This window comes from Palaemon carinicauda, chromosome 13 (genome assembly GCF_036898095.1).
Source record: "Palaemon carinicauda isolate YSFRI2023 chromosome 13, ASM3689809v2, whole genome shotgun sequence".
NCBI lineage: Eukaryota > Metazoa > Arthropoda > Malacostraca > Decapoda > Palaemonidae > Palaemon > Palaemon carinicauda.
Window position 1 is genome coordinate 89298746 of NC_090737.1, and position 7583 is coordinate 89306328.

Genomic DNA, 7583 nt, shown 5'->3' on the forward strand with positions numbered 1-7583 from the left:
AGATAGGGTGATGCGTGCAAATAGACCAAACGTGACGTTGATTGACTAAATCCAAAAAAAAGTATCACTCATTGATATCGCAGTAACATGGGACTCCAGAGTTGAAGAGGAAGAACGGGGGGAGGGGGGATGGAAATGTATCAAGACCTGCAAATAGAAATAAAAAGGATATGGGATATGCCGGTGGAAATTGTATCCAGAATCATAGGAACACTAGGCACGATCCCAAGGTCCCTGGAAAGGAGTCTAGAAAAACTATGGGCTGAGGTAGCTCCAGGACTCATAAAAAAAGTGATGGACTCCGAAGGGGGCAGGATGCATTCCGGAACACTACAATTTGAATACCACCTAGTTTAAAATACTGTGACAGAGGGGGAATAATAATAATAATAACAATAATAATAATAATAATAATAATAATAATAATAATAATAATAATAATAATAATAATAATAATAATAATAATAATAATAATAATAATAAAGAAAAGAACTATCTTTTACTATTGGGTTTCACATTCAGGGGTTTTGAGACAACCATCACACGAAAGGTTACTTTCATAAAAGTTTCAAATCAGAAACACCAATGTAATAAATCTAAATCCAGAACTAATTTAAAAAATGAATAAAACCTATTACAGTACATTCTAGGCGCAAACCGAAGTTAATTCTAAAACTCATTTGTCCATTATTTGATTTTGTGAAAAAAATTAATTGTGTTAAATGATAAGCATTTAGAGAATTAATGAAACCGGAATTAATTTTCTATTCTATTCAGTCATGATATTTCATGAAATATAAAAGTTATCCTCATAATATTACTATGACTATGTTATCATAAATATTATTATTTTTGCTCTTATCATAAAACTAATGATAGTATATCATAAATATTATTATTTTTGCTCTTATCATAAAACTAATGATAATAATGATGCTAGTAATAGTGATGATGATACATATGTAGTTTTCGTTTATTAATTAAAACAGTATTTTTTACAATACTTATATAAATAGAGCATGTAAGCTAAAAGGTTACAAATAAAACGTATCCCGAATATATGAAAAATCCAAGCAAAGAAAACTGTATAATCAATTGGTTTCCTGCATATATAAAATGCATCTTAAAGCTTCATTCAAATCGTGTTTTACTTGCGTTTTTGTTAAGCACAAAGTTTTTCTGGCTCTCCCTCGTCTATTCGGAATCCCAGGAGGATATCTTTTAGTTAATCTTAAGTCTTTCGAAGAAGATCTCTAGCTTCAATTGTTTCTCTCCTTTGTTCCATGTTATGACGGCTCTGTATATATATATATATATATATATATATATATATATATATATATATATATATATATATATATATATATATATATATATATATATATATATATATATTTCCTTCTTTTTACATTTCAATATGTTCATTCTATTACGGGAATCCATTTTTTTTAATCAAATTTATCGAATTGTTGAACTAAAATTCCAATAAAATAATTCTAATCATAATTTTATTGTATTTTCACCCAATATATTGATATCGAATTCCTTTGTTCCATCGCAGGAAGGAATTTTGTTAATTGCATGTTTTTCTCTTACAAATATTAGCTGGAAGATTCCTTTAGATTCTTTACAAAATGGAGTATTCTGCCACATGTGTGAGCATGAGAAAAAAGATCATAGTTATTCCTTTCTAAACGGTAGTTGATACTTATAAAGATATCTTTTCGTTTGATATCTGCATACTTATCAAATAAGAAATCCAATGCTCTCCTATATGTATATATGTATATATGTATGTATTTATATATCTATTTATGTATGTATTTATAACAATGATAAATGAAGCCGTTTCTTTTCCACTATTGAATAAATTCTGTATTCTTGTCGGGGTTTTGGCCAATTAACTTTTAATATGGTTAAAGGTTTAGCGGATCTCCATGATCAGCAAAGCTGCAAGACTGTACTAGTCACTGACCACACATACTTAGTTCACTATGAGCGATCAGCCGAAAATCTCTCACCTTCACCAATCACCACTGGCTAGCGTTGTGATGAATATTGGTCATAATATATATATATATATATATATATATATATATATATATATATATATATATATATATATATATATATATATATATATATATATATATATATATATATATATATATATATATATACATACACACACAAACACACATACACACACACATACACACACACACACACATATATATATATGTATATATATATATATATATATATATATATATATATATATATATATATATATATATATATATATATATATATATATATATATATATATATATATATATATATATGAACATAATTCATATATGTATATAAATAAATGACTCGCAGATGTTATTCATGTGTTTTTTCTTACCATAGTTCTTAAGCATAATTTACACATGAAGTGGCAAAACTCTCTTAGATCTTCAGTGAATTATTTGATCAATTGCAATAGACGATAGAAAATGTGAATAGAGTAGGCAGAATAGTAGGTCTGAAATTGAATATAAGTAAAACTACTATAATTTTCATTGAAAATGCTGAGGAGATCAGCAACAAATATCAGTTATGAACTTTGTACGTTATCGTAATGTTAATTTTTTCTTATGAACAACATTACGCAAGAAATTCTGAACAAATTTTAATGAAATTTCATGGATGTGTTGGTTAAATGCTGAAATTATTATTATCTTTTTTTTATTAGTTGCAATGATACATTTCAGATACTTAGCTGCTTCCTGATGTTTTACTTTATAAAGACTTTATGAAAGAATAATATATTCAAGATTACTTAATAATCCTTTTTTTATTATTTAAAGGACAGGGAAACAAACAACAACAACAATAATGATAATAATAATAATAATATTATTAATAATAATAATAATAATAATAATAATAATAATAACAATAATAATAATAATAATAATAATAATAATAATAATAATAATAATAATAATAATACCTGAAAATATTAAAGAAATCGTGTATTTGATTTCATAATAATAGCTACAAAGCCTAAAATGAGCCCAAGTTACAGGAAAAAATTATCTATTTCCATCGGAAAGCAAATGGAACATCAGTGACAGCATAGATTTTTTTTCTCACTTCCTATGCATAAAGTATTCCTAAAAAAGGGAGTTCCTTCCAAAAGCCTATGAAGTATGTGAGGTAAGATTCCGAAGAAAAAATCAAGTTGGATTTTTAGGGAAACATAAACTAATACGACAAAAATTGGTTTTAACAGTTTCCCCCCAAAATATATGCTTCCATTAAAAAGAGTAACATAAGATAATATAGCCTCCCTCTCTACCCAAAACTTACCAACACCTGAAACGTTAAAACAATTATATGTCGACATATTTGGTAAAAGAGTCATAAGTAAGGTAACCCGCTTATATTTAGCATTTCACAAATAGATTCCTGATGCGTATTCTAGATGTTTACAGTAAGATTTGTGAGTGGCTTTTTTTTTTTTTTTTTTTTTTTTTTTTTTTTTTTTTTTTTTTTTTTTTTTTTAGGGGTGTGTGTCTTCCTGGGTTACATTGACATTTCAAACACTTATTCAAAGGAGCCACGAAGAAAATATTTTTTTATCAACCAAATATTCAACTTAATGGAAGTAGATTAAACAGGAAAATTCAGTATCCAAACAATCCGTGGGACGAAACGCCGTAAACAGCGGTGAATATTTGAATATGAGCAACGAAAACTACACTGAATTTTTTTTTTCTGCCTACATAAGCCACCACCATACATATCGAAATTTCAAAATAGCCATCTGTATGTTTGAAGGTTTTTTTTTTCTGATGTTGCGTAGATTTTATGTGAAAGCCTTTTCTATTGCATTACCCCAGGGATTACTATGAAGAAAAGGAATTGCTCTCTTTCTCTCTTCCACCTCCTATTTTCCATATTCTTCAATATTTTTTCTCAATACCAGGATGGTTTTGTTATTTTCTTACAATTTCTTGAGATGTGATATATACTTAATTCCTGCCTTTACATATTTCATTTTTTTTAATTATTCTTTCTCACCCTGTATAATTTGGGATATAATTTTTTAACAGTGTTTATTTGTTCTATATTTTTATTATTTGTTCTTGCTGATTTGCTTTGTATACTTCAGTAAGATAAAGGTAACCCTCATTTACGAACTGAACTTCAGTGTATATGAATACAACGTATTCTAAACTTTCATCATTCTCTGTTATTTTTCTTTTACAACTAAAGAGATATTCCTCATACTGTGAACACGAATAGGAGTATAATAAAAGTAGGATGATTAAATACAGAATATTATTTATGCTTCAGAAAATATCACATCCTTTCCTGATAAATAACATTACTTTTATATTTTTCTTAACTGTTTTTATTCCTAAAATTTTCTAAGAAACTTTCTTAGGTTAACAGAGAAGATACTTATTATAGAATATTATTATCAATACTAAGTAATTGATATTTAGATCCTAAACTCAATATTCTTCACATTTTTGGTATATATTATTTACTGAGACGCTGAAGTTAGTTATAAATGTTTTTATTACATACGAAAGAAAAAATCCCGATCGCTTTAAACCGGTTTTGGATGCTATTAAAATAAGAATTTTTGAAGGATATTTCTAAAAAAGGGGGAATGAAGCTAGTAGGGCCTTTTCTATAAAAGCTACAAAGATATATGTTCATGGTTAAAAACTTCAATTTTCTTTTACCATTATCACATTTCCTTTATCTTTTATGCTTAATTGCATGATGAGACCAATAATACACACACACACACACACACACACACACACACACACACACACACACATATATATATATATATATATATATATATATATATATATATATATATATATATATATATATATATATATATATATATATATATATATATGTGTGTGTGTGCGTGCGTGTGTGTGTGTGTGTGTGTAATAAATATTTCATATAATTATAAAACACCCAGTCGAATATAAATACGTGATAGGACCAAATATTGAAATGTTTCTGTTTAAAAATTAGTTATAGAACATTGAAATAATTGTTTGAAAAAACAAATGAAAATATATATGAGGAATAATTTCCAAAGGAAAAAAAATTTTTAGATACTTAACAGCAGTTAAAGAAAATATAGTTAATCAAATGGAGTAATTCCAAAAAAAGGTTTGAAACAGTATCATCTCCTAGAAAAATTATCAATTTATTCTTGCAGCTTCAATTATAATTTTGAAATAAATCTTTCTACAAGATGTCAATGTATGAAGGGGATTAATTTACTTTTACTTCATGTTATCTATCTTCATAAAAATCAAACTGATATACGAAACCTATCAGGCATACTATTATAAAGGTGATATATATATATATATATATATATATATATATATATATATATATATATATATATATATATATATATATATATATATATATATATATATATATATGTATACGTGTGTATGTGTGTGTGTGTGTGTGTGTGTGTGTGTGTAAATATCACCCACGAATGGCATTTAATACCGAATTCTATCTTGGGAATATATATCCACTTGTAATTCATTTTATGGTAACAGCTTCTGGCCGGGTGGAGATTCGAACCACCACCTGTACGGCTGGAAACCATGCTGGCAGGGACCCTACCGAGCTATCGGTAGGGTCCCTGCCAGCATGGTTTCCAGCCGTACAGGTGGTGGTTCGAATCCCCACCCGGCCAGAAGCTGTTACCATAAAATGAATTCCAAGTGGATATATATTCCCAAGATAGAATACGGTATTAAATGCCATTCGTGGGTGATATTTACAATAATTAAAATCACGCGTGCTTGTGATATATATATATATATATATATATATATATATATATATATATATATATATATATATATATATATATATATATATATATATATATGAATATATATATATATATATATATATATATATATATATATATATATATATATATATATATATATATATATATATATATATATATATATATATATATATATATATATATATATGTGTGTGTGTGTGTGTGTGTGTGTGTGTGTGTGTGTGTGTATGTTTGTTTATGTATATAATGATCCTCCAAATTCATATACATAATTATATCATATTATCGTTGACCTTTTCTATCATCCTCTATATTGGTGATTCTATTTAATATGATTAAACTAAGCGATATGTTAAAACATCGTCAAGTATCCAACATTTTATATATACATTTGAATAATGGATTGTCATCTCTTCCTTTCTATATATAACTGAATAAGTAATACATTCTAATTACATTAACTTTGAAATCACAAATATTTTCAGTTTCCGTCTTCGTAGTTGGCTTGAAAAAAAAAAATATGAGAGTTGGAACTAATTTCCCTGAGTGTTTCCTATTTGGCGTTAAATGCTAAGTAGGTTATTTTTCTCCCCCTTGCAGCTATCATAACAAACACTTTATACAGAAATCAATTGAATTAATTTGATAATCTAGGTTTTCTGATCCCTCTGTTATTATTATTATTATTATTATTATTATTATTATTATTATTATTATTATTATTATTATTATTATTATTATTATTACCTCCGCCAGGAGGGTATGTTTTCGGTTCGGTTTGTTTGTTTCTCTGTTTGTCTGTCTGTCTGTGGACAACGTAGAGGCCACATTTCTACACGGAATCACTTCAAACTTGGCCAAGTAGTTCCCCAATGTGTATGGAAGAACTGATTAAATTTTGGTCAAGGTCACCCCAAGGTCAAGGTCACAGGGGTCACTGGTGTCACTATGACATAAGTGGCCATATCAAGAGACAGAAATAAAGCACTGACTTTTGCATAAGCCAACAGGGAAGTCCTAGTCCAGGCGCAACCCATGGGTGATGTTCAAATTTATAAAGGTCAAAGGTCAAGGTCATATTGGTGCATTATATCAATGTCATATTAAGTATCAGTGGCAAATGAACAAAGATCACTTGAAGGTCAAAAGTCAAGCAGGTCACTTGAAGGTCAAGGTCACGTGAAGGTCAAGGTCACGTGAAGGTCAAGGTCACCTGAAGGTCAAGGTCACGTGAAGGTCAAGTACATTTGAAGATCAAGGTCACTTGAAGCCAAGGTCATGTGAAGGTCAAGGTCACGTGAAGGTCAAGGTCACTTGAAGGTCACGTGAAGGTCAAGGTCATGTGAAGGTCGAAGTCACATCAATTCATGATTCTAGGACATATGGCGCTCTAGGTCACCTTGGCGGAGGTATGTCCTCTACGAGGACCATGTCCGCGTTCAGGACTTGCTCACTTGTTATTATTATTATTATTATTATTAATATATTTCGGGAGTAGACCCTCTTTTAAGCAGGTTTCATTGAAAGTGATTGTTGCCTCATGGCGTTAATTTTGTAATTAACTTTTTTTACTCTTCTTATTATCTTTTTGTCTTCATTGCTACAACCCGCCAGTAAATGGGAAAGAAACATGTTATATATAGAAAAGTGATGAAGACCATATCATTCATAATTCCTCATTAATATATCACAACACACTATTAAAGTA